Genomic DNA, 26,947 nt, shown 5'->3' with positions numbered 1-26,947 from the left:
GAGATATCAACTCTTACTCCTTCGCATAAAGTTTATTGAATGGTTCTGGGCATAATTTTGTAGTCTTTATCTAGACTGACAATTTGCTACATAGTAAGGATGAAATGTTTAATCATTTAAATCTTTCCCCTCCCAGCTGTCAGCCCCCTCCCAGCTAGCCTCGCCCCGCTCTCCCCACATCATTCCATACTTGGTAATAATAGAGATGCTTTTCTTTTTATAAAATAGTTACATTTTCCTTCAAAGGAACAGCACGGTAGCATTGTGGATAGCACAATCGCTTCACAGCTCCAGGGTCCCAGGTTTGATTCCGGGCTTGGGTCACTGTCTGTGCGGAGTCTGCACATCCTTCCCGTGTGTGCGTGGGTTTCCTCCGGGTGCTCCGGTTTCCTCCCACAGTCCAAAGATGTGCAGGTTAGGTGGATTGGCCATGATAAATTGCCCTTAGTGTTGGGTGGGGTTACTGCGTTATGGGGATAGTGGAGTTGTTGACCTTGGGTAGGGTGCTCTTTCTAAGAGCCAGTGCAGACTCGATGGGCTGAATGGCCTACTTCTGCACTGTAAATTATATGATCTATCTATGAACACCTATGTGAATGTTTGAAATGCTGCTGCTGAAATTTATGAAGATGCAAGTTGACATGTTTTGTGGTTTGTAATCTTTCTATTGAAGCAGAGATTTCCCAGTGTACTTGAACTGAATCTCATTCAGCCACCACTGTCCTTCGAAACAGATTAGTCATTGCTTATCTGACCACTGATGACAGTTATTGCCACACGGTTACTGGGAAGCTGCTGTGATGCAATCTGCCACAGAATGTTAAACACAGTTAAATGTTTACCTTTTCTTTATATATCCTCATAGCTATCAAAGTCAACTGCAGCCCGTGACAGGCGTGAATATCAAGTATAAAGCTTTGTTAAACTTACTAATATATAGGTGCTTTCTTTTCATGTATAAGAGAGAAATGTCTTTGAAACATAACATTTTCCTCGTCATACTCATGGCCCCCTTTCCACTATTGCAAGTGCCATCTATTAATTGTTCATCTTTGTAGTAAAGTCCAAGCCAACGTTTTGAAATCTTGTCCTGACTGATGTACCAATTCATAAATGTTTTCCAGGCATTGTGTGCTGCAGAATACACTGTGCTCCTACTAAAAGTACAAGTCATACATATGGTACAATTGTATGAATTGTACGGAGGGAGGTTGAGCTGATCAGAAGGGATCCAAGATTAACTGGTAGGTGTTAGCCTATTGAAGCAAAAGTTACTGTCTGAGAGTAATAGAAGCTATCAGAGTTAGACGAGCTGATATTCCTTTGTTCGGCTCAGTTGACTATTTTTAACTATACTTAAATCAGTCCATCTCTGCAAATCTCTCTGACTCGCTGAAACATTTCCTGTATGTAGTGATTGTTGAAGACATTTAAAAAAACTAATTTTCACGATGATTTTGGGATTTCTTTGCCGGTTGGGGGATTGGCAATAACCGATAATGAGAAACAAATTCTTCCTGGGTTAAAATCTGTTAATGGGATGTTGATGCCTCATCCTACACACACCATGGCAGACATAGCAGAAAGTACACACACCTCAATGTTCGTGTTCATTCAACATTCACTTGAAGCTGGAACTCTTTTCCGTGTATTTGGGAGGTACTAGGAAAGAGGAAGTATATTCAGAACTGTTTCATCACAAAGCCAATTATTGGTTTATATTTGTATTTCTAAGTTATTTTTCTACTGTGTCAGAGACTTGCAACATTTCCTGTTGGACAAGGGCTGGGTCAAACAATTATGTGTATCTTTTCCAATATTTTTAAACATCTTAAAGATTTGCAGACAATCTTCTACAGACCCTTTGCATGGTGGTGCAGTGGTTAGCACTGCTGCCTCACAGCTCCAGGGGCATTCCGGCCTCGGGTGAATCTGCACGTTCTCCCCATATCTGCGTGGATTTCCTCCGGGTGCTCCGGTTTCCTCCCACAGTTCAAACATTTGCAGGTTAGGTGGATTGGCCATGCTAAATTGCCCCTCAATGTCCAAAAGGTTAGGTGGGTTACTGGGATAGGGTGGAGGCATGGGCTTAAGTAGGGCGTTCTTTGGCCTCCTTCTGCACTGTAGGGATTCTATGATTCTTTCAACTTGTCGACCAGGATGGCCTTAAAGCAAAAACTTTCAGCTTTTTAAGATCAGTACTTCTGGAATTTTGGGGTGACAATAAACAGGCACCAATCCACTCGAGCAAAACTTGGACCAGTCAACCTGCCAGTAATACCCTCATTTTGCCATTTTAAATTCATTAACACGAGCAATTTACTCCAGTTTTAAGGGCTCATAATATTTCCTGCAGGCAAACTCCAGGTTTAGAAAGCCAAATCTGTACTGTACTTCTAAGTATTCATAGCAGCAGTGAACTTCATACTAACCTTTCATATGTGAATTATCGAAGTCTTAGTGACTCAATTGGCAAAACTGCTCAACAGAAAAAAAATCATGTCCAGCACATGAACAATACTTTTCTAATTGTGGAATTGTGATGCTAGTCTCAGTAATGGGGACCATTAAACATCCATTTAAATCATCCATTCCACTGCACCGTTCAATTTGGCAGCAATCCAGATCATACCTAGCGCAAAGGAAGATGGTTGTGGGTCAATCATTTCAGCCCCGGGACATTACCGCAGGAGTTCCTCAGGGTATTGTCCTAGGCCCAACCATCTTCAGCTGCTTCATCAATGACCTTCCTTCCATCATAAAGTCAGAGGTGGGGATGTCCACTGGTGGTTGAACAATGTTCAGCACTATTCGCGACTCCTCAGAAGTTGAAGTAGTCCGTATCCAAATCCAGTAAGACCTGGACAATATCCAGGTTTGGGCTGATAAGTGGTTGTAACATTTGCACCACACTTGTGAGAATCTAACCATCACCCCTTGACAGTCAATGGCATTCCCATCACTGAATCATCCACCATCAAATCCTTGGGATTACTATTGACCAGAAACTGAGCTGGACTACCATATAAATACTGTGGCTACCAGAGCAGGTCAGACACTGGAAATCCTGCGGCGAGTAACTCGTCTTCTGACTCTCCAAAGCCTATCCGTTATCTAGAACAGAGGTCAGTGCTGAGAGGCAGCAAAACTGAACACGGGACAGTGGCCATGTGGGTGGGGGTAGGGTTGTGTTGGGATAAGCCAGGGGAACCAAATAACAGAAAACAAAGAGGGTTAAACTTGTTTTTTGGACTGGAGTATGGTTGACACTGTCGATCTCCAAGGTTCAGTGCTTGGCTCACTCTTTTTGATGCATATACATGACTTGGATGTTGGAATACAGAATACATTTTCCAAATGATGCCGAACTAGGTACAACAACTGAGCGTGATACCAATGCACTGCAACCGGACATCACCGAGCAGACCAAGCAGATGACCGAAAAATGAAATTTAATACAGAGAACTGTGCGGTGATATATTTTAGCGGAAGGCATAGAGAGAGACGATTTAGACTTAGCGGCACAGTTTTAAAGAGTGCACGTTCACCAACTACGGCAGCAATTTGGCCTGACCAAAATGTCGGACAAAGCTCCCATCTGCAACGACCACAGGTTCACATCAGCGCTGACTGACGCCACCTTCAAAACTTGGGAGCAGGGAGGAGGGACACTGACAGTCAGGGACCTATACACGGACGGCAGGATCGCAACACTGGACGAACTGACAGAGAAATTCCAGCTAGCCAGGGGGATCGAGCTAAGGTATCTACAACTCAAAAATTTCCTATGAAAGGAGACAAGGACGTAGCCACAACTGCCACGACAGACCTTACTGGAAGAGTTACTGGACGCGAGCATACTAGATAAAGGAAACTGTAGCGACATGTATGGCCGACTGGTAGAGAGGGCCGACACTGTACTGGACGCAAAAGAAATGGGAGGAGAACCTGAGGATTGAAATAGGGTGGGGATTCTGGAGCGAAGCACTGCAAAGGGTCAACACCAGCTCCACATGCGCAAGGCTCAGCCTGACACGGCTAAAAGTGGTACATAGAGCCCACTTAACAAGAACCCGTATGAGTAGGTTCTTTCCGGAGGTGGAGGATAGATGTGAACGGTGCCAAGGAGGCCTGGCCAACCACGCCCACATGTTCTGGTCTTGCCCCAGACTTGCGGGGTACTGGACAGCCTTCTTCGAGGCTATGTCCAAAGTGGTGGGGATGAGGGTGGAGCCATGCCCGATAGTGGCGGTCTTCGGGGTTTCAGACCAGCCAGATCTGTTCCTGGCGAGGAGGGTGGACGCCTTTGCCTTTGCCTCCCTGATCGCCCGCCGTAGAATCCTGTTTGGCTGGCGGTCAACAGCACCACCCAGAGCTGCAGACTGGCTGTCCGACCTCTCGGAATCTCTCCAAATGGAAAAAATCAAATTCGCCATCAGAGGGTCAGACGACGGCTTCCACAGAACGTGGGAGCCATTCACCCAGTTGTTCCGGGACCTGTTTGTGGCCAACGAATCGCCAGGTAGCCACTAATCAGCGGAAAGCAGCCAAAGCATGAGAGGGAGAGATTGATCGGGGTGGGGACAGCTAAACCTAAGAGGAAAGAAAGGTGAACCACAGGAGGGGGGGAGGGGGAACAGGGAACCAGGGAGGTGGGGGGAGAGGCAGGGAAATGACAGCCAGAAGGAGGGCACGGGATACGGCATGGCATCTCCATGAACAGAGAACAAGGAGAATACAGGCGAAAGGCGGGAGGAACGGCTGAAGCGGAGGTGAGCGCGAGACGAACAACGGCAGCGAAACCCGTCCGGGAGAAGCAAGTGATAATACCAACACCAAACCCATTCGAGTATTGCCCACTGTAATTGTTTCTCCGGCACCCAAATGTATATTTACCTCCCCAGTCTCCGCCCCCCCACAAACAGTCGCCTACTTAAATAGTTTTGCCAGTTGTATAGAGTTGCTGCTGTTGAGCTGCACTATACCCTGCCAGTTATTCTATTTTATTTTTTATTATTACTTTTTTTTTGGTATGTTTGGGTGTGCCCTTCTCTTCTATATATGTATGTACATATATATTTCTTATTCTGTGTACATAACGGTAAATATACTTTGTTCTTTGTTCAAAAACCCAATAAAATCTTTTTATAAAAAAAAAATCTGCAAGTTCAAAGGGACCTGGGGGTTCATGTGCATAGATCTATAAATGCAGCAGGGCACATTGAGAGGGTCGTTAGCGAAGTCAATGGGATTTTGAGCTTCATAAAGTAGGGACATTTTTTTGAACCCTTATAAAGGCCACAATTAGAGTATAATGTATCATATTTTAATAAGGTAGCCCCAAGAAAAAGGGTGATTTTAAAATGAGCCACTGCCGAAAATTCATGGCTTTAATTAAAACTTATTTTGAAATTATGTTAGGTTTACATCAAGTGCGCCTGAAATTTCCTGCTAAGATCACAAATGACAAAACTTCTTAACAACTGACACAGGGAAGAATCATCTCTAGGCATTATTTTCAAATTCTTTTCATCTCTGGAAATAAATTTTATTTTACTCGATAAATGCATTGAACCGTGGCCCGATGCTAGATTCTGTTGTCACTCTGAGACGCCATTCGAAAATCTGCTGAGGGATTTGGCATTTCCCAAAGCTAGTCAGATATACATTATTAACTGGCTTATCCTGAGTGCCGAGGCAATGTCATTTGATACTTGAAGTAATTTAATGAATGCGATCACGTCTTCTGGTCTTGTTGTATATGAAATTCGCTGTCCACCATTCTGGACAACAAAACAAATCCAGGCTTAAAAGGCCAATCAAAATGGAGCAGATTATTTGATACAAATCCAGCAACTTGCACCATTCAGCAGCATCTTAATTCCGAGTATAAGACACAATCGTGCCAGTCAGGTCAATTATGTTGGCACAGACTGGCTCACCATCCAATCTTCACTACATTGTTGCTTACCAATGTCAGTGTTTACAGAATTATCGACAGAGGATAGATCTTAAAGAGATTTCTTTAGATACTTTGCCTAGTATACAACATATGTTTGCATGATTAAAAACAACAGAGACGAGCAGTGTTTTCAAAGCTGCAGTGTCATCATGGTATTTGGATGATTTTTTGAAGGTATTTCCCTTTTGTGTAACGATGTGATCCAACTATCTGTTGCTCTATTTAAACTCGCAGTGACGAGACATTTCTTCAGTATAAATTATAGTTAATTGTATCTTTACAAATCAGGCTTTTAAAAATTTATTTATGGGATGTAGATGGCGCCGGCTAGGCCAGAATTTATTACCCGTCCTTTGTTTGATAAATTTAGAGTACCCCATCATGCTTTTTTGTATTAAGGAGAAATTTAGCGTGGCCAATTCACCTACCCTGCACACCTTTGGGTTGTGGGGGTGAAACCCACGCAAACACGGGGAGAATGTGCAAACTCCACACGGACAGTGACCCGGGCTGGATTCGAATCCCGGTCCTCGGCTCCATGAGGCAATAGTGCTAACCGCTGCGCCACTGTGCTGCCCTATTACCCATCTTTAATTGTCCTTGAGGAGGTGGTGGTGAGCTGCCTTCTTGAATTGCTGCAGTCCACGTGGTGTAGGTACACCCACAGTGCTGTTAGGGAGGGTGTTCCAGGATTTTGATCCAGTGATGTGGAGATGCCGGCGTTGGACTGGGGTGAGCACAGTAAGAAGTCTTACAACACCAGGTTAAAGTCCAACAGGTTTGATTCAAACACGAGCTTTCGGAGCGCAGCTCCTTCCTCAGGTGAATGGCGAGGACCTCGCCATTCACCTGAGGAAGGAGCTGCGCTCCGAAAGCTCGTGTTTGAATCAAACCTGTTGGACTTTAACCTGGTGTTGTAAGACTTCTTACTTTGATCCAGTGACAGTGAAGGAACGGCGATATGTTTCCAGGATGGTGAATGACTTGGAGGGGAATGTCCAGGTGGTGGTGTTGCCACGTATCTCATGCCTTTGTCCTTCTAGATGGCAGTGGTCGTGGGTTTGGAAGGTGTCATCTAAGTTGGTGAGTACCTGCAGTGCATCTTGGTAGATGGTACACACGGCTGCCACTGTTTGTCGGTGGTGGAGAATTTGAATGTTTGTGGAAGGAGGAGTAATCAAGTGGGCTGCTTTGTTTTGGATGGTATCCAGCTTCGTGCGTGCTGTTGGAGCTGCATTCATCGAAGCAAGTGGCGGGTTCTCACACCCCTGACTTAGAACATAGAACAGTACAGCACAGAACAGGCCCTTCGGCCCTCAATGTTGTGCCGAGCCATGATCACCCTACTCAAACCCACATATCCACCCTATACCCGTAACCCAACAACCCCCCCCTTAACCTTACTTTTATTAGGACACTACGGGCAATTTAGCATGGCCAATCCACCTAACCCGCACATCTTTGGACTGTGGGAGGAAACCCACGCACACAGGGGGAGGACGTGCAGACTCCACACAGACAGTGACCCAGCCGGGAATCGAACCTGGGACCCTGGAGCTGTGAAGCATTTATGCTAACCACCATGCTACCCTGCTGCCCTATTGTACACCTTGTAGCTGGTGTACAGGCTTTGGGGAGTCAGGAGGTGAGTTACTCTGAACAGGATTCCGAGCCTCTGAGCTGCTCTTGTCACTGCAGTATTTATATGTCTAGTCTAGTCTGGTCAATAGTACCCCTCAGGATGTTGATCGTGGGGGATTCAGTAATGGTATTGAATGTCAAGGGGTGATGGTTAACATATTCTCACTCCGTGTGTCTTAATTTATCTTTACTTCCATTCTCAACTAACTGTATTTTCATCTTTACATATTGTCATTTTTTTCTTGACATTACTCTTCTAACAATGGTTAACAGTGCTAACCACTGTGCTACCTTGCCTCACGCTGCCAAGGTCCTGGGTTTGATCCCGGCCCCGGCTCACTGTCCGTGTGGAGTTTGCACATTCTACCCAAGTCTGCGTGGGTCTCACCCCCACAACCCCAAAACGATGTGCATGGTAGGTGGTGTATGAACAAGAAATATGGAATGAAAAGCAAAGAAACAGATTGAGAAAGCAAAGAAGAGACAATTACCACGGCAACAGCAGTAATTACGTGAGCATAGTAAGAAACTCCATGTTATTTGACCGTCAAGTCTGTTTTTGTGATTATCAGACCTGCAGTTATTTCGAGCAGTGATTTTATTCAGACGGTTGGATGATTTAGTGGACAGAAAACAATTTCAGGATAGCTGAATTTTTCTTCCTTTCGTTCTCTTTGAGAACCATCCTATCTTTGGGGCTCTCAGTTTTCGGGCTTTGCGATGTGCCTTTTTGAGAGGCATTCAGATTCGTTGTAATTGCCTATTTATATCAAAATTGGGAGAGTCCAAATTAGACACCAAGACAAACGAAAAAAACATTGCAGGAGACTAAATGGCGAGGTTAGGGAATAGTGATGTGGATAGAGATGTGGCAAATGCAGTTTAAAAGGGAAGTGGTACATTTTGGGGTAAAAAAACTGAGATACATCAAGTGGTTGGATTCCTGAAATAGTCGATGAATGACAAAATCTCCTGCCACACACAAGTGAACGGATGTTTAAAAGTAAAACCCAAGTTGTATAAAGCAATATAATGGGGAAATGGTATTCTGGGTTTCGTATATGGAGGATTTGAATAAAATAGCATGGAGTGTGGATAAGGTTGTGCAAGATATTTGATTGGTTAAGGGATCTGCGTTCAATTTTGAATGATAGCTACTATATGGAAAAGAGGCAACATTGATTCACTAAGATGATAAGGTTGAGATATTTATTGGAAACTTAAATTAAATGAGGCGTTCACGAGAGCAGTGAATGTTTTGGGGAGATTTAATGGTGTTAAAATTTAAGAAATTAATGGACAGAAAAATGTGAACTTTTTAGGAAAATAACATTGGCAGATATGTCTTTTGCTCAAAGCCTCGTCAGAATACAGAGTATACTACTTCAAGCCGGCTTAATCAGTGTTTAACATACCTGTTTGTGTCTAACTTGTGGTTAAAGGATAAAGAGAAACGGCAAAACATTAGACTTGTCTGTACGGGCTCAATTAAGCAGACCAAAGTTAAAGTCTGGTTTTGGGCGCGTTTGACAGGGAGTTTCACGATGGCAGCATTGGCAAGATCGCGGCACTTGATGCCAAAAATGAGTCCCCAGAAGATTAGCACCTCTGCCTCACAGCTCCAGGGACCCGGGTTCAATTCCGATCTCACATAGAACAGTACAGCACAGAACAGGCCCTTCGGCCCTCGATGTTGTGCCGAGCCATGATCACCCTACTCAAACCCACGTATCCACCCTATACCCATAACCCAACAACCAGCTCCTGATCTGATGAAATTAAATGAAAATCACTTATTGTCACAAGTAGGCTTCAATGAAGTTACTGTGAAAAGCCCCTAGTCGCCACATTCCGGCGCCTGTCCAGGGAGGCTGGTACGGGAATTGAACCGTGCTGCTGGCCTGCTTTGGTCTGCTTTAAAAGCCAGTGATGCCGACCTGGCCAGGCTTCTTGATGCTATGGTTGAGAGGTAGGGCACCCTGTACCCCCGAGAGGTTGGAGGACCAACAGCAGGCTGACGCCTTGAGCAGGCCAGGTGAATTGCAAAGTGGGTCACGGCCGACTCAAATCTCGATTTTGCCCTCTCCTGCTATTCGTCGGGATCCACGCCAGGCATAACGCAGTCGCTGAATTGCACCCTATAGCTCTGTTGTGGGCCGAGCAATGGAATGACATAATGGGCCAAATGCTAAACTTGCACTTTACAACAATCCAGCACACATTTTTAAAAAAGATTTAAAACTAGCAAGCATTTCTATTTGTTGTTATAAAAGTTATCATTGTTTGTACACATTGTAATCTGATGACATTAAATTTACCTTCTAATGTCTAAATATAAATCTACAGACAAAAACAAAGAAATTACTGGAGAGAATTTGAAACAGGCCGTCCTTTATATGAAGCTTTTTCCCTGTAAGGAACTAATGTTGGAGGAGAAATTGATGTGGGAAGCCTTTGAAAAGCAGTAAACTGACAAGCATTTAGATGAATACCTGAAACTCCACAGCGTACAATGTTGTGGACCAAGTGCTGGAAAATAGGATTAAAATAGATAGGTGCTCGATGGCCGGAGCAGACACGATGGGCCGAAAGGCCTCTTTCTATGATCTTATAAAACTCTATGACTCTAATATTAGTTGAAGGGATGCAGGACATCCCGCAAAATATATATTTTTAAAAATGCTTTTATTGGGCTTTTGTTATACATAGCACAATATAAATACACATAAAATTATGAGACTTTTGCACCCCAATTGTTATTTGCATTCCGGTTGTTTTTTGTTATTTACATGTGCTTAGATTGTTTCTTCTTTTCGTTCTTTTGTTTTCCTTCCTCCTTGCCATGTTTGCTGTGGCTGCTGTGGTCCCTGTGTCTCCTTCCCCGCAGTGTTCCCCTCTTTTCTCCCTCCTGGTTCCCTCTCTCCCTGCTGCCCCGGCTCTCCCACTGGGTTCGGTCTCGTTTTCTTGTTTCCCCTGCCCCCCCCCCCCCCCCTCTTTTTGTCTTGGCTACTTTCTCTTCATCCCTGGCTACCTACTTGCTGACCAGAAAGTCAGGTGAATGGCTCCCATGTTCTGTACCGACCCATGGATGACGAATTTGATTTTCTCCATTGGGAGAAATTCCGAGAGGTCGGACAGCCAGTCCGCAGCTTTAGGCGGTGCTGCTGACCGGCAGCCGAGCAGGATTCTACGGCAGACGATCAGGGAGGCAAAGGCAAGGGCACCAGCCCTCCTCCCCATGAAGAGATCTGGCTGGTTTGATAACCCGAAGACCGCCACTTTTGGGAATGGCTCCAACCTCATCCCCACCACTTTGGTCATTGCCTCAAAGAAGGCTGTCCAGTGCCTAGCAAGTCTGGGGCAAGATCAGAATATGTGGGCGTGGTTGGCCAGTCTTCCTTGGCATCATTTACATCTATCCTCCACTTCCGGAAGAACCTGCTCATTCGGGTTCTGGTCAAGTGGACTCTATATACCACTTTTAGTTCAGTTAGGTTGAATCTTGCGCACGTGGAGTTGGAGTTGGCCCTGTGCAGTGCTTCGCTTCAGAGTCCCCACCCTATTTTGAACCCCAAGTCCTCCCACTTCTTCCTTGTCGTGACCAGTTTGGCATCAGCCCTCTCTATCAGTCCTCCTTACATGTCGCTATAGTTCCCTCTGCCTAAGATGTCTGTGTCCAATAGTTCTACATCACGCAAAATAGAGTACAGTGTAGCTTACCTACTACACCATTTCTTTGTGTAGTGTGGTGTATTGTGTATTTATCATGTTCCAGATTGCAAAGCTGGATCAAGCAACTCTGAAGCAAAATTCAAAATTCTAACACATGTGTAAGAACCACAAAAAACATGATGCATTACAGTTGTTGATATCCTTAGTTGTTTTGAATTTGTTGCCAATGATTTTGAACTTGATGGTATTCCTCTGGAACATTGATGAATTTGGTGGGAACATGGTGCTGTCTTGGGAGAGGGAAGTGTTTAGAAACTTCGGGAGGTCTGTGAGGAAGCAGTGATATGGTACAAGGAGTGTGTGAGAAGGCAAAACAATATTGTTACAATTAGAATTAGAATTAAGAATTAGAATTAGAATTGTTACAATTAGAATTAGCTGCATTTCTATTTGTTATCTTGATGTTTGCTCTTGAAGTAAGGGAACTCAGATTGGAAGAAATAGACTGTTTTTGACAAAGGTTTTATAATACTAAACTGAAAAAAAAATAAAAAATATTGTAAATGAGGGGATTGGGTAGCTCTTTGCATTTGGTGAGGTCTTTGCATTTGTACCTTTGCGAACTGAGTTTTCTTCCATCCAAAAACAGAACATACTGGAATTGTGCAGCATTTGAAAATGAAAAGACAACTGAACATTTTGGCTGGAGGCTTGGAACAGTTTTTAGTCCATTTCTCTGTGCCCCGAGATAATTTTCTGTTGCTACCTGATCCAGGTTTCTGATGAGCATGACTCCACTGAAGCCTGAAACATTTCATGCTGTTTAATTTTCATAAACACCAGATACAATGGATGGAATACCAAGCTCATGCTTGACTGTCATTTCATATCATGTAATTTCAGTCATTAACTAGTTTAAGTTCTACCTATGCTGATCATAGTACCTCTGCCGTTGTTTAAATTTAGCAAAGCAAGGATGATAGCCAGTGCATTTATTCCTTGCAGCTAGTTGGGATTACAAAGTAGATTTCAGTTTGGGTTAAAGAATGTTTCTGGTTATCCTGCAGTCAAATATCAAAACTGACGGTGATGAATTTCCAGTTTTTTGTTGGGGGTGGGGGGAAAGGCTCCTGCAGATGCCGTACTTCCTCTGGGCTTGGAGTTGGGGCCGCTCAGGATTGTTTTGGAATGTGAGCAGGAGAGCCCATTTGTATGTCGCATTTTAGTGAATAACTAATGAATGTTTAATGAAGTTTTAGAAAAAACAATTGAATAATTTACCGCGTGAATTTCCTCATTTGTACTCATTTCTTGATTTCTCATGCCCATTTAAAAAAAACTTAAACTGACTGCAATTGAGACTTGTGGTCACAGCATTCTATAATTTCAGTGAGTAACACATCCTGCTGTTTAAAAACAGAGTCCACATTCTGCCCGTGTCTGCTTGGGTATTACCCCCACAACCCAAAAAGATGTGCAGGGTAGGCAAATTGGCCACGCTAAGTTGCCCATGATTGGGGGAAAAAATTGGGTACTCTAAATTTATTTTTAAAAATAAATAAAAAGAGTCCCGGCAGATAAACTCGAGAGACTAATTTCAGTTCAGCATGTAACATGCCAAAATGCGGGGCGGAATGATGGCACAGTGGTTAGCACTGCTGATTCATGCCGCCGAGGACCCAGGTTCGATCCCGGCTCTGGGTCACTGTCTGTTTGGAGTTTGCACATTCTCCCCGTGTTTGCGTGGGTCTCACCCCACAACCCAAAGATGTGCAGGGTAGGTGGATTGGCCACGCTAAATTGCCCCTTCATTTAAAAAAAACATGCCAATGTATTTGAACAGAGTGCATAAGCTAATTTTACTGTGTGCTATATTCCTATTCCTTTTGTATTGCCTATTACAGGAAATATCTTTTACCACACTTGGGGGAACTTGTTATTTGTCTGATTATGACATTTTAAAATTTCTGCTTTTAGGCCCCTCCCCTTCCTTGCATTTGTTAGTAATCTGAATTTTTCAGATAGATAGTTTACGTCCCGTATTCCCAACACTCTGACCCAATGGTATGTAATGCTTAGGAGCACAGATTTGTGCAAAGTTTAGGGTCTCTGATTGGCAGAGGTTGAGTGGCCTTTCCAAGCTTGCTGACACACAGTATGTGATCGCAAATGGGAATGTTCCCGTGACTCATATATTCCTATTGGTACCTAATAATAATTATCATAATCTTTATTAGTGTCACAAGTAGGCTTACATTAACACGGCAATGAAGTTACTGTGAAAATCCTGGAGCAACATTTAAGTATGAAGCAAAGTGATGAGCTTTGCATGATTCAGCAGCAGTGTTTTACACTGCATTGCAGTACCACCCTATTATTTACTTTGTGCACTGTGCTGTTTGAACAAGCCCTGCATTGTTATGATGGAAAATATTGATTTGCAATGTACAATAAATTAATCTGCGCCAATTCTTTCTGTTCCTCCGGGGTGAGATTTTGACTTTGACAGTGAGGCTTGTTTGAATATTGGAGTCACGATATTTATACATTTGGGACTCGTGACTACCTTTTGATTTTCACAATCTCAATTAATATCATTGTTTGCATCAGCAATTAAGTCATTTTGGTAGCCTCAGGAAGTTGTGACACATCCTGCTGGATGGTAACCCTATATGAAGCTGCATGTATTGTGATGTATGCAGCATAGTAGATGAAGGAGTGGCAAGTGGCTGGATTGCAAGAACAGGAAATAGAATGGCACAAGATGTAGAATTGTAACTGTTCTGAAGCTGTCCTATGCATTACTGGCAGCTATTTGGTCTAAGGTTGGGTGGGATTAAATCTTCACCTATCCAAGTATTAGGTGCTTTTGGTTTGGAAAGAAAAGTGGCCACCATTTATTATTTTGAATAACAAAATAACTAAACACATGGTTAAAGGTGCACTACGTTACAACACAAGCTGAGGACAGCAAACTCCATCCCGAGCAGTAATCACTTTTGGGATCTTCCCCGTCTATATGGCTCAAATACCCAATAGTTTACTTTGTTCAGCCAATTGGAAAACCCCAATTTCACTTAAATGTTGTGTGTTTGGAGTAGTCATTAAAAAAAAATAAGAGTACCTTTTTTTTCCAATTAAGGGGCAATTTCGCGTGGCCAATCCACCCCCCTGCACATCTTTTGGGTTGTGGGGGTGAGACCCACGCAAACACGGGGAGAATGTGCAAGCTCCACAGTCAGTGACCTGAAGCTGGGATTGATCCCGGGTCCTCAGCGCTGTGAGGCAGCAGTGTTAGGAGCAGTCATGTACGTTTGTAAGAATTATAATTGTCGGCAGAATGTGGAATCGAGCCCACATTCAGATCTGGCATGATTGTATTGATTGGGGAAGCAGGAATGAGGGGCTGAATGGCCTACTCCTGCTCCTATGTCTGTGTGAAAACCTTAGAAAAGGGTAGCCATTTCCTTTGTTAGCAACAAAATGTATTTGGGTGTTTCCTTCGAAGATGAGCAATATTTTCTCCATTTTGCTGTTGGCAGTCCAATCGGTCTTTTATCTTTCATTAACATGTAGCTTTTTCTGATGGTTTAGGGGACGGTTTAGCTCACAGCTGGTTGGTGACTTAGAGCGAGGCCAGCCGCGCGGGTTCAATTCCCGTACCGGCTGAGGTTAGTAATGAAAGCCCTGCCTTCTCAAACTTGCCCGTCGCCTGAGGTGTGGTGACCCTTAGGTTAGACCACCACCAGACTGCTCTCCCCTCAAAGCGGAAAGCAGCCTATCATCATCTGGAACTATGGCGACTTTACATTTCCCTACCTTTTTCTGATGGAAGGGTTGTGTCGGTGATCTACTGATATTTAGCAACTGCAGTTTACAGCCACTAATTAAAAATATGTGGCTACAAACAACTTGGACACTTAGACTTGCTTTTAAATCTTCCTGCTGACTACAGTCTGGGATCAAGATACCATTATGTACAGAATTAAATACATGAATTAATGTTCTTTCTCCTCATTGCATTGAGTTGCAGCATCCAATATTAACTCAGCAATAATATAAAATGAGCTTGCATATAACAAGCTGAAGGATCCTGCTGGCATTTATCAGCCTTTGCCTGTTCCTGTACTTCCTCAAATCTCCAGTTTAAAAAGGGCAGCAAACAGCTGAATAGTTCCATTCTGTTATACTGTTTTAAAGCTGGGTTTTGACATTCACCGTTTTTGTGCAGATAGATTGCATTCCAGTATTCATCAGGAATTGACATCACTCAGGCAGCAATTCTTTTAAACTCAAACAGCTAAATATTGATTAATTTTGAGGCTGTAACAAAGAACCAGCAGCTCTAGATTCATTATATCTAACTTAGCCTCAGTGCTATTGCCAGCAATTTTAGGTTGGCAAGTGTGTTTTGGCAGTGAACTTTGCACACGAGCAGTGGGAGAGACCACATCCGCAGTGACACTGCCGGAGTGAATTTGAAAATCGGGAATTTGAAAGAGTGAGAATTCGGTGCAGAACGAGAAAAGGTACTTTCTGCTTTTTCTCCTTGCTTTGTTATTTTTTAAATCTTCAGGGGGTTGTCTTGCTCTGCTGCAGCAGTTGAGGCTACAAGGGAGAGAGCTGATTCTTAAGTATTGGTAAGATCAGCTAAGTCTTTACTACTTTTATCACTTACAATTTGTGGTTTATAATCTGTAAGGGTTATAATTGGTAGTGACGGACACAAGGAAAGAAGGGCCATAGATAATTGGATTTAATCTCATATCAAGCATCTTCCAAAGGTTTAATTTAAAGGGGTAAGTCACGGCAGGAGAGCTCAAAGCCTTGGTTTTCTCCTCTTGCCCCATGTGGGAAGCCGGGAACATTTCCAGTGCCCGGAACCAGCATGTGCGCAGGAAGTGTCTCCAGCTACAGCTCTGGTTTCAGAACTGGAGCGGAGGCTGGGGACACTGTGGGCATCTGCGAGGCAGAGAGTGTCGTGGATAGCACGTATAGAGAGGTGGTCACACCGCAGGCTCAGACTTCACAGGCAGGAAGGGAATGGGAGACCACCAGGCAGAGCAAGAGAGCGAGGCAGGCAGTGCAGGAATCTGCTGTGGCCATTCCCCTGCAAAACGTATAGACCACTTTGGATACTGTTGAGGGGAATGACCTCTTGGGGAAACCAGCAACAGCCAAAGTTGTTGCATCACGGTTGGTTCTGCTGCAGAAGGGAGGAATAAAAGGTGTGGGAATGTGCTAGTTCTAGGGGATTCAATTGTAAGGGGAATAGATAGGCGTTTCTGTGGCTGCAAACGAGACTCCAGGATGGCATGTTGCCTACTTGGTGCTCGGGTCAAGGATGTCTTGGAGCAGTTACAGGACATTCTGGAGGGGTTAGATCAAGAGCCAGTGGTCATGGTGTACATCAGTACCAACGACATGGGTAAACAAAAAAGGGATGAGGTCCTAAAAGCAGTATACAAGGAGTTCGGAAGAAAGTTGAGAAGTCGGACCTCCAAGGTAGTGATCTCAGGATTATTACCAGTGCCACATGCTAGTCAAAGTAGAAATAGCAGGATATATCAGATGAACACGTGGCTGAAGAGATGGTGTGAGGGGGAGGGTTTCAGATTCCTGGGGCATTGGGACTGGTTCTGGTGGAGGTGGGTCCAGGACAAACTGGACGGGTTACACCTAGACAGGACTGGGACTGATGTCCTATGGGGAGTACATCCTAGAGTGGTTGGAAAGGGTTTAAACTAAAATGGAAGGGGGGTAGGAACCTATGCGAGGGGTCCGAGGAGGAAACAAGGACAAAAAACAAAGGACAGAAAGAGGAATAAGAAAAGTAATAGGCAGAGAAACTAAGGGCCAGATTCAAACAGGGGAAAATAGAGTATGAGAGTAAGCTTTCAGGGAACATAAAGACTGACTATAAAAGTTTCTACAGGTATGTGAAGAGAAAATTATTGGTGAAGACAAATGTCTCTTACAGTCAGAAACAGCGGAATGTATAAAATAGGGGTCAAAGAAAAGGCTGAGCAACTAAATGCATCCTTTTCTGTCTTCACAAAAGAGAGCACAATTAACATTCCACAAATGTTGGGGAACGCAGGGTTTAGTGAGTGGGAGGAACTGAAGGTGATCAATATCAGTAGGGAAATGGTGTTGGGGAAATTGTTGGGATTGGAGGCTGATAAATCCCTAGGCTGGATAATGTATCTCCCAAAGTACTTAAGGAAGTGGCTCCAGAAATAGTGGGTGCACTAGTTATCATCTTCCAGGATTCTATAGACTGGAACAGTTCTTGCAGATTGGAGAGTGGCTAATGTAACTCACTATTTAAAAAGGGAGGTAGCGAGAAAACAGGGAATTATAGACCATTCAGCCGAACAGCAGTCGTGGGGAAAATTCTAGAATCCATTATCAAAAGTTTTAATGGCAGAACACTTGGAAAACAGTGGCAGGATCGGACAGAGTCGGCATGGATTTCTGAAAGAGAAATCATTCTTGACAAATCTACTGGAATTCTTCGATAGTGTAACTAGTAGAGTTGATGGGGGGAGCCTGTGGATGTGGTTTATTTGGACTTTCAGAAGGCTTTTGACAAAGTCCCACATAAGAGATTAGCGTGTAAAATTAAAGCACATGGGATTGGGGTAAGTGTATTAAGGTGGATAGAAAGCTGGTTGGCAGGCAGGAAACAGAGTAAGAATTAACGGATCTTTTTCAAATTGGCAGGCAGTGACTAGTGGGGTACCATAGGGATCAGTGCTAGGACCCCAGCTATTCACAATTTATATTAATGATTTAGTTGAGGGAACAAAACGTCATCTCTCCAAATTTTCAGATGACATCAAGTTGTGTGAGAGGGTGAGCTGTGAGGAGGATGCAGAGATACTTCAGTGTGATTGAGACAAGTTGAGTGAGTGGGTAAATGAATGGCAGACACAGTATAATGTGGATAAATGTGAGGTTATCCACGTTGGTAGCAAAAACAAGAAGGCAGATTATTATCTGAGTGGCCATAAATTAGGAGAGGGGAATGCGCAACAAGACCTGGGCGTCCTCGTACGCCACTCACTGAAGGTAAGCATGCAGGTGCAGCAGGTTTTTGACACGATCCTGCAAGGGAGAGTGATCAAGAAGGCAAGAGTCCATGGGGTCCAGGCAATTTGGCAAATTGAATCCAAAATTGGCTTGGTGGCAGGAGGCAGAGGGTGATGGTTGAAGCTTGTTTTTGTGACTGGTGGCCTGTGTCCAGTGGTGTGCCACAGTGATCGGTGCTGGGTCCTTGCTATTTGTAGTGTACATTAATGATCTAGACATGATAGTTGATATGATCGGTAAGTTCACATAACACAAAAATTGGTGGTGTGGTAAATAGTGAGGGGGGAAGCCTTAGATTACAGTGCAATATAGATGGGCTGGTTAGGTGGGCAGAACAGTGGCGAATGAAATTTAACCCTGAAAGGTGTGGGGTGATGCATTTTGGGAGGACTAACAAGGCAAGAGAATATCCATTGAACCGTGGGATGCTGGGAAGTAAAGAGGACCAGAGGGGCCTTGCCACACAAGTACGTGGGTCCCTGGAGGCAGCAGGACAGGTTATTAGCTGAGGCATAGTATTTAAGAGTAGGGAGGTTATGGTGGAGCTGTAGAAAATGCTCGTTCAGCCACAGCGAGAGTACTGTCTGCAATTCTGGTCGCCACACTATAGGAAGGTTGTGATTGCACTAGAGAGGGTTCAGAGGAGATTCACCATAATGTTAAATGACAACACAGTGGCACAGTGGTTAGCACTGCTGCATAACAGTGCCAGGGACCTGGGTTCAATTCCAGCTTTGGGTGACTGTCTGTGCGGAGTCTGCACGTTCTCCCCCTGTCTGCGTGGGTTTCCTCCGGGTGCTCCGGTTTCTTCCCACAGTCCAAAGATGTGCAGGTTAGGTGGATTGGCCATGATAAATTTCCCCTTAGTGTCCAAAAAATGTTTAGGTGGTTACAGGGATGGAGTGGGGTACAGGACTAGATAAGGTGCTCTTTCAGAGGGTCGGTACAGACTCGATGGACTGAATGCATTGTAGGGATTCTATGACTTCTATTCTATGTTGCCTGTGCTGGATGGTTTCAGCTGTAAAGAGAGGCTGGATTGGCTGGGATTGTTTTACGGAGCAGAGAAGGTGGGGGGGGGGGGGGGGGGGGGGGCTGACTGAGGTGTACAAAATTAAGAGGGACATATGAAGAAACGTTTCCCCTTAGTAGAGGGGTCAATAACCAGGGGTTATAGCTTTACAGTAAGGAGCAGGAGATTTGAAGAAAAACCTTTTCACCCACAGGTGGTGGGAATCTGGAACTCGCTGCCTGAATGCGTGGGAGAATAAGTTTTCTGAGGCCTTTTATCAGAGGTTGTATGAGTCAGAGCCTCCGGTCAGTGGGAGATGAAGGGATGAAGCAGTTCTTGGACGGGTTGGAGTGGCCAAGAGTTGAGGGGGCGAACACCAGCCGCCGCGCCCCCCCCCCTCCCCCCATCGATCCCTCTCCAGAAATGCTCTCCTCACCTGCGGAGCCTGCCCCACCCACATAAACCTCAAAATCAGAATCAGCCTATTCACGTTTCTAAAGAAGGTCTTAGGAACAAAAATGAAGAGGTTCTGAAATACGAACAGAAACTTTGGGAGCACCGTGATTTTCACCATCTACACGCGTCCTGCCAAAGCCAGTGGCAGCACATCCCATCTCTTGATTTTTACCTTCATTCCCTCCACCGGCTGCGCCAAGTTCAGTTTATGCAGCTGGGCTCAACTCCACGCCACCTGTATCCCAAGATAGCAAAAGCTCTCCTCCTCCTCCCCCCCGATCCCTGATGCCCTAAGCGTCATTGCCAATGGTTCCATCGGCAGGGCAAAAAGAGTACAAGACATAGGAGCAGAATCAGACCATTCGGCCCATCGAGTCTGCTCCGCCATTCTATCATGGCTGGTATGTTTCTCATCCCCATTCTCCTGCCTTCTCCCCATAACACCTGATCCCAATTTGGGGCATAAACATTCATTAGCACCGCTGGCGTACCATAGAACATAGAACAGTACAGCACAGAACAGGCCCTTCGGCCCTCGATGTTGTGCCGAGCCATGATCACCCTACTTAAACCCACGTAACCCGTATACCCGTAACCCAACAATCCCCCCATTAACCTTACACTACGGGCAATTTAGCATGGCCAATCCACCTAACCCGCACATCTTTGGACTGTGGGAGGAAACCGGAGCACCCGGAGGAAACCCACGCACACACGGGGAGGACGTGCAGACTCCACACAGACAGTGACCCAGCCGGGAATCGAACCTGGGACCCTGGAGCTGTGAAGCATTGATGCTAACCACCATGCTACCGTGAGGCCCCCGAACATTACCCTCTAACATCCCACTAACCAGCACCCCCAGAATCGGATACAATACTGCCGATCTTAATCCTCGTCTTCATATCCAGCCCAGAGTGCAACACCTACCCCACCCAACCCTTCCTCCGGCCCGTCTGGGTCAAGTCACATTTCCTGTCCGGGTGGTTCCTGTGTTCGAACTCGTTCAACCGTTTGAAATAAAAATGTTTATCAAAAACGTTAAGTTAATTGCTAAAATGTTCAGTCGATCAAATAAGTTATATCGTGATGAAACCGATATGCCAATAAGTCAATAACAGCTCGAACAGGTGTGTGGTGCATGTGTTAACATAAAGAGAGTATCCAATTTTTCGATTTTGCTACGATGGGCTAAGTTTTAAAAAAATGGGTTATCTGATGTGTTTGTCTGATGTTATTGTCCGACTCCCTTCCGTTACTCCCACCCTTCCTATTAGAAGTGATTTTTTTGGGATCTCTGCAACTGCAGAGTTTTGGGGCTTGAGTTCATTCAGTGTATAACAGTCTTGAGACAGAGGAGCTTTAATAAAGAATGGGTGGGCTTTTATGGCAGAATGTAATGTACTGGCTAGATTTTTAGTTACAATGCTGTAAAATTTAATTAGCTCATTACAACAGGCCGTGCTCAATCTGAAGCATGGACAGAATTTTTGGGGTCTTTGCAATGCCAGGAAAATGTCCAGATGTTGTGAAATAATTACCTGAAATGTGATGGAAGCACATTGAAAGTTGCAAAGTGTTTGGGTGTAGAGTTGTACTGATGTTCTTTGATTTGATGGTTGCCTGAATGATGACAATATCTGCAGATGGAAACATCGGAGGGAAAAATAGACCAATGTGGAGACAACATCAAGAAGATTCCAGTATATATTGATATAGTGCAGTAGGAAGATATCGCAAGAAAAATACTAATGCAATAACTGAATGTTGGCTGTTAGTGGAGGGTATAATGATATTTGTTGACTTTAATGACAGAAAATGCTGGATAAACTGAGCAAGTCTGGCAGAATCTGTGGAGAAAGAAACAGAATTAATGTTCCGAATCCATATGACCCATCGACAGAAACGGACAGGGATAGAAATGTAATGAATTATACAGTTAGGTGGGTGGTGGGTGAAGGGGGGGGGGGGGGGGGGGGGGGGGGAGAATGGAAGGCTAGGGATAAGTTGGAGCTCGGAGAGATTGATAATAATGTTCGTGGACATAAGACAAATGGGGTGCTGCCAGACCTGGGGAGTTTACCCAGCAATTTCTGTTTTTATTTCAGATTGGTAAATTATTGGAGAGAATTCACAGGGACAGGATTTATACCCATTTGGAAACAAATGGACTTATTAGCGATAAACAGCATGGTTTTGTGAAGGGGAGGTCTTGCCTCACTAACTCGATCAAGGTTTTGTTTTCAGGAGGTAACAAAGATGATTGATGAGGGGAGGGCGATTGATGTTGTTTACATGGACTTCAGTAAAGCCTTTGACAAGGTGCCTCATGGCAGACTGGTACAAAAGGATCATGGGATCAGAGGTGAGGTGGTAAGATGGATACAGAACTGGCTCGGTCACAGAAGGCAAAGGGTAGCAGTAGAAAGGTATTTTTCTGAATGGAAGGTTGTGACTCATGATGTTCTACAGGGATCTGTGCTTGGGCCTCTGTTGTTTGTGGTGTACAGAAACGATTTGGAGGAAAATTTGGTCTGATTCATAAATTCGCGGATGACACCAAGGTTGGTGGAGTGGCAGATAGTGTTGAGGATTGTCAGAAGATACAGCAGGACATAGATAGGTTGGAGAATTGGGCAGAGAAATGGCAAATGGAGTTTAAACCGGACAAATGTGAGGTAATGCATTTTGGTAGGTCTAACATAGAGGGGAAATATACCGTAAATGGCAACACTCTCAGGAATGTAGAAAGTCAGAGAGGTCTGGGCGTGCATGTCCACAGATCTTTGAAGGTGGCAACACAAGTAATAATAATAATCGCTTATTGTCACAAGTAGGCTTCAATGAAGTTACTGTGAAAAGTCCCTAGTCGCCACATTCCGGCGCCTGTTCAGGGAGGCCAGTACGTGTTCTTGATTAATAAGGGGATCAGGGGTTATGGGGAGAAGGTAGGAGAATGGGGATGAGAAAATATCAGCCATGATTGAAAGGCGGAGAAGACTCGATGGGGCGAGTGGCCTAATTCTGCTTCTTTGTCTTATGGTCTTATGAACCTGCTCTGCTGGCCTTGTTCTGCATTACAAGCCAGCTGTTTAGCCCACGGTGCTAAACCAGCCCCAAAGTAAACAAGGTAGTCAAGAAAGCATACGGAGGGATTGCCTTCATTGGATGGGACATTGAGTATAAAAACTGGCATGTCATGCTACAGTTGTATAGAACCTTGGTAAGGCTGCACTTGGAATATTGAGCACAATTGTGGTCGCCACACTACTAGGATGTGGAGGCTTTGGAGAGGGAGCAGAGGAGGTTTACCAGGATGTTGCCTGGTCTGGAGGGTGTTAGCTATGGGGAGAGGCTGAATAGACTCAGACTGTTTTCATTAGAAAGACGGAGTTTGAGGGGTGACCTGATAGAGGTCTATAAGATTATATGGGGCATGGATAGAGTGGATGGGCAGGCACTCTTTCCCAGGGTGGAGGGGTCAGTCACCGGGGGGCATAGGTCCGTGGGGCAAAGTGTAGAGGAGATATTGACAATAACATAAAATTCACATACATGGCGCCTTCTACATAGTAAAATACCCCAAGGCCTTTCACAGGAGCATTATCAAACATAAGTTGACAGTGAGCCACTGAAGGAAATGTTAAGAAAGGTGACCAAAAGGTCAGAAGCTTTTTTACGCAGCGGGTGGTGAGTGCCTGGAACGCGTTGCTAGGGGACGTTGTGGAAGCAGATACATTAACGGCGTTCAAAAGGCATCTTGGCTAATACATGGATAGGATGGGTATAGAGGGATACGGCACAAGGAAGTGCTGAGGGTTTTGGCAAAGGTTGGTATCATGACCAGTACGGGCTTGGAGGGCGGAAGGGCCTGTTCCTGTGCTGTATTGTTCATTGTTTGTTCTATTTCTGACATCCACAGTAGTTTGCTTTTATTTGACTGTAACAATAATCGGTCTGGCAGTTGGCTCATTTTTAAAACTTTCATCCTCCTGTTCAAATCTTTTCCACTCTGGCACGTATCCCTGATTTTAATTGCGCCACCATTGGTGCCCATGCTTTCAGCTGATCAGACCCTTTGCTCTGGAATTCCCTCCCTGAATCTTTCTGCCTCCTTTTCCTCTTTGTAAGACACTTCGTAAAACCTATCCTTTTGACCTTTTGCTCACCTTTCTTAACATTTCCTTCAGTGGCTTGCTGTCACGTTTGTTTTGACAATGCTCCTATGAAGTGCCTGGGGGCATTTTACTATGTTGAAGACGCTATATACATGAATATTTTATTGTTGTCAATATTAGATGGGTTTTTATACAGGCAGGCCTCTATCAGGTCACCCCTCAACCTCCGTCTTTCTAATGAAAACAGTCCGAGTCTATTCAGCCTCTCCACACAGCTAACACCCTCCAGACCAGGCAACATTCTGGTAAACATTCTTTAAGACAAAGTTTCCTTTCGTGACTTGCAAAAGCAGCATTAGGAATGGCTTAGATGCCAAACTAAAGGTCGAACGACTGTGGCAATGCTTGGGGAGAATGACAGCTCAGTCCTTTTTTATTTATATCCCATAGTAAAATCAGCTTGAGGACCTCATAAGGCAACATAAATCAGAATGAGTTCAGAAGAGCCACTTTCTGCTAACAGATTGTTGGGAAGTGAGGCTGCATTAACTAGCCATCTGTTGTGGACGGGCAGACAAGGCTACATATTTGGCTGGCTGAGAGCAGAAGAGGAGGTCAGCCAAGATTGAGCTTTAAACACAGAATAACCTTGGATAAACTACGAAGCACATCTGGTGAAGAGACGTTTCTTGTGTCTCCCTCTTGTATTTGATACAAGCTGGCTCAGCACTCTGAAGACCAAATGTAAACCTGTGGAAAATTCCTCACACCATTATGTATTCCCTCCTTCTTGCTAAAATTAATTTACATTAAGCCAGCCAATCACTCTCAAAGCTAATTGAAAGGGCATTTCAGCACGCGTGTTCATGTGCAGTAAGTAATAGTTTGTGCCAAAATCTAACAATTCTCACATAAACAAGGTCCGAGGTGTCAGCCCACCCAGCTTGCTTTTTTTCTAACAAACTGCACATACCGACTCCACCAACTCCGGCCAAACTTGTGTTTCTAATACATTAACATTATAATTTCTGGTTTTAAAATGCCGTACCCAGTGTCATGGTCACTTTTGACCATCGTCATGATTTAAGTACAGTATTGCTCATTTGCCTGTTCACAATTGAGTCATATTACCGGGTTTTGTGTTGAAATAGAATAGGAAATTAAGACAACTTGTATCATCTCTGAATTGTCATTTCAAGTTGTTTTGCATTTCCATCATGTACCTGTCGAAATGATCTGTAATGAAGAATGGGACTATTACAGTGCTATTTGTGTGTGGACCTATTATCATCTAAAGTCTCGTGAATTGAAAATAAAACGGGGTATTCACTCCATGCGAGAATGAAAGGACATCGCAAGTCCAGTAAAATAGCATGTAAATTATATTTTGAATAAATTGGCAATAATACTGTTGCAGGATATTTGACTCCTGTAGTATCTTATAATTTATGGGTTTGTGAGCAGGTCTCTCTTAATTGTTTTTCCTTCGGTTTTTTTTCAACATTTAAATTCAGGGGTACCAGCCTGTGAAATGGAACACGTGCTTGCTTTTATTGCCCAGTGTCCACATTGAATGTTTCTAAATCAGACAGGCAGTAAAACTCCCTATGTTCTACCTGAATCTCCGATATGCATCGTTCTCTGTGCGAGTATGACATTCCTTTTGCCATTCTATCAGACTGTCTCAGTCAGACTTCCATTGAGCATTAATTGGTGCTGAACCTTGTGTTGTGACCAAAACTAGATGAGACAACCCCAAATTTGTTTCAGTTCAGGCCCTTACAGACCAGGGAGCAAGAGGGTTCTGTTGCACCGATTTGGTTAATTAAAACTCCGGTCTTAGGTGAAAAAAATCATGTGCTAACCAGTCATCTGCTAACTGTTCTGCAGTGTTTCCTTTGCTCGTAAAAAGCAAATGCTCGAAAAATGCAGTGGCTCCATCAGCATCTGAAAAAACAAAGCAATAACGAAACACTGTGGATGCTGAAATATAGACAAAATGTTTAAAACCTCAACAGGTTAAGTAGCTTTTGCGAAAATATAGTTTAAAAAAAAAAAAAAAAATTTTTTTATTCTCCTTTTCCACATTTTCTCCCAAATTTACACCCAACAATAAACAATAATCAGTAACGGATGTAATGTCAATCCCCATATCAATAACAACGGTCCCATCCTCCCACCAAACCCCAGACTTTGGCCCGCATGTTAACATAAACAAATGACAAAAAGGAATCAGGAATCACCCATAGTTACCATTAACACATATAGTCCCCCTCCCCCCAACCCTCCCAGCCCCCCTAATGTTCGATGTGATCCAATTCTCGAAAGTGCATAATGAATAACGCCCATGAATTGTAGAACCTCTCCATCCTTCCTCTCAGTTCAAATTTGACCTTTAAAGCGTTAAGAATTCCAGCAGGTCCCCCCGCCACGCCAGGGCACAGGGTGGAGAGGTTGATCTCCACACTAACAGGATCCACCTTTAGGCGATCAACTAGGCGAAGGCTACAACATCTGTCTCCGCACCCGTTTCCAACCCCGGCTGGTCTGTCACCCCGAATATGGCCTCCCGAGGGCCCGGGGCGAAAATATAGTTTGATGGTGCTTTACATTTACTGAATCTGAGATGGTGTTGGCACGTGTGCAACAACACAACCAATGATAATCAAGCCAGAATCACTCAGCTCCTGACCTCATTACAGCCCTGATTCAAACATGGTGAGGTGAGAGTGATTGCCCTTGACATTAAGGTAACTGCGGTTTCCTCCCACGAGTCGTGAAAGACGTTAGGTGAATTGAACATTCTGAATTTTCCTTCAGTGTCCCCAAACATGCGCCGGAATGCGGCGACTCGGGGATTTTCACAGTAACTTCATTGCAGTGTTAACGTAAGCCTACTTGTGACAATAATAAAGATTATTATTACATTTGACCAAGCATGACATCAAGGAGCCCCAGGAAGACTGGAGTCAATGGGAATCGGGGAAAATT

At 44.2% G+C, this 26,947-nt stretch overlaps 1 protein-coding gene across 10 annotated transcripts in view; it reads left to right on the top strand.

Annotated features, from left to right (window-relative positions):
* Positions 1-26,947, top strand: part of dennd4a (DENN/MADD domain containing 4A) — a 195,360-nt gene that overhangs the window by 17,015 nt on the left and 151,398 nt on the right. Inside the window, exon 1 of one of the 10 annotated variants that reach the window (XM_038814016.1) lies at positions 1,222-1,244. The exons of the other annotated variants lie outside the window; for them this stretch is intronic. The gene's annotated coding sequence lies outside the window, so the exon portion shown is untranslated. Of the gene's footprint in view, positions 1-1,221; positions 1,245-26,947 lie in introns of those variants that run through there. 10 annotated transcript variants of the gene reach the window in all.

Source organism: Scyliorhinus canicula, chromosome 12, assembly GCF_902713615.1.
Source record: "Scyliorhinus canicula chromosome 12, sScyCan1.1, whole genome shotgun sequence".
Classification (NCBI taxonomy): Eukaryota; Metazoa; Chordata; class Chondrichthyes; order Carcharhiniformes; family Scyliorhinidae; genus Scyliorhinus; species Scyliorhinus canicula.
The sequence above is the reverse complement of the archived record's forward strand: the minus strand, read 5'-3'. Positions and strand labels throughout refer to the sequence as shown.